The 1,807-nt window shown below is 47.1% G+C and overlaps 1 protein-coding gene across 3 annotated transcripts in view; it reads right to left on the reverse strand.

Annotated features, from left to right (window-relative positions):
- Positions 1–1,432, reverse strand: part of LOC143034633 (uncharacterized) — a 166,897-nt gene extending 165,465 nt beyond the window's left edge. For 2 of the 3 annotated variants that reach the window (XM_076200976.1, XM_076200972.1), the window contains exon 1: positions 1,250–1,389. The gene's annotated coding sequence lies outside the window, so the exon portion shown is untranslated. Of the gene's footprint in view, positions 1–1,249 lie in introns of all 3 variants that reach the window. The other variant, XM_076200973.1, reaches the window with a different exon arrangement.
- Between the last annotated feature and the right edge of the window lie 375 nt (positions 1,433–1,807).

Here is a 1,807-nt window from a genome sequence, read left to right on the forward strand (position 1 = left end):
ATATATAAATATTATATATATATATATATATATTTACAAACATACATATGCATATATATACTCGTATATACATATACATGAAAATACACATATATACATACATGCCTACATATATATACGTGCATGCCTATACATGAGAACGCATATACATGGATGCATACATATATAGCTATACCCATGCCCTACTTTACTGCATTTACTGATTTTGGCCCCGGTGCCCTGCCGTCACTCATTACATATTGTTTACATTTCCTTCCCTAATCATCTGCCACTCTCCTCACTTCCCCACAGCTGTTCCCCACATCTCATCACCTGCGACTGAGCCATGTCGTTTGACTCCCAGTGCACGTGTATGTACAGTCAACCACACAAGTTCCTCGGTGCAGTCCCTCGGTGTTAAGTCACAAAGACGTAAAAAAAAAGAAAAAAAAAACGTCGTATTGTGTCGTGACGACACGGCAGGCAGGCTTTTGTTTTTGGTGTAGTTCGGGAGCGTTTCTCTTCTTCGGTTGGCAGCGACTCGAAGCACGTTTGACCTCACTCCGATCCAGCAATGTCGAGGGACTTGTTTCCGTAACTGTGCTCCTCATCCATCGCCCCTGGGTGACACCTGAGCCACAAGCCAGACGGGCTGATTTGGTCTCCACCACCACCACCACCACCATTGTCTGTCAATCCATCTAACTGCGACTGTTCATTCATCTCCAGTCTCGCTACATCACCTTCGGCCTTCAACCACGATCATTACCTCGGACCAAGACATTAATTACCTCTTCACCTCACCCAGTCTACTCCCGCGCTTCCTACTCCGTCACTTGCCAGTGCAATACTGACATTTCCAACACCGCTGGTCGCCACTGGTTCTTCTCTTGATATACAATCACGACTGTGATTGTAGTTATATTTACTGGTGATGATCATCGAGGCAGAAACTCCAGACGGCATTGGCAGGTCCAGTAGGTCTTGTGTATGTCTTTTACACCGTAGCGCTGCAGTCCCCCATCACCCAAAGGTCCACCACGACACTCGTAATTATATATATATATATATTGAACCTCTACGGCTGTCGTTCACTTCGACGAGGGATTTGCCTCATTTGTCGCGAAAGGTGAGTTTGGGAACATACGTCCACGTAAACTCGAAACCAAATTCAAGACTTGGACAACATCGCTTTGAGCAACGGCAGAAGATCGAAAGGTTAGTAATCACCGATACAGGATAATCAGAGAACAAACAACTTCCACCGCACCTTCGCGAAGGGCATCAACAAAGTTGTGCGTAAATAAAACGCCGAGCGGACGCGAACTTCACAGCACGCAAACTCGCACTCACACAGGCGGGGGCCGAGTAGCACAAGCCACGTCCCGACCCATCCACAGCTGAACCCTGACTGACTTGCTGGGACGACGGTAACCCCGCACTCGAACCCAACTGCTCCACCTCTCCTCTTTGGGATCAACCTCTCCTCTTTACTCTTCCCACTTCTTTAGACACCCTCCACCCTCCACCCCCCACCCTCTTCCGCAGTCTTTTCTCTCTCTCTCTCTCTCTCTCTCTCTATCTCTATCTATCTCCCTCTCTCTCTCTCTCTCTCTCTCTCTCTCTCTCTCTCTCTATCTATCTCTATCTATCTATCTCCCTCTCTCTCTCTCTCTCTCTCTCTCTCTCTATCTATCTATCTATCTATCATCTCCCTCCCTTCCTCTCTCTCTCTCTCTCTCTCTCTTTTTTTCTGTCTCTCTCTCCCTCCCTTTCCTCTCTCTCTCTCTATCTATCATCTCCCTCTCTTCCTCTCTCTCTCTCTCTC

The sequence above is a fragment of the Oratosquilla oratoria genome, chromosome 17 (assembly GCF_046742065.1).
Source record: "Oratosquilla oratoria isolate Oo_2021 chromosome 17, ASM4674206v1, whole genome shotgun sequence".
Taxonomy (NCBI): Eukaryota; Metazoa; Arthropoda; class Malacostraca; order Stomatopoda; family Squillidae; genus Oratosquilla; species Oratosquilla oratoria.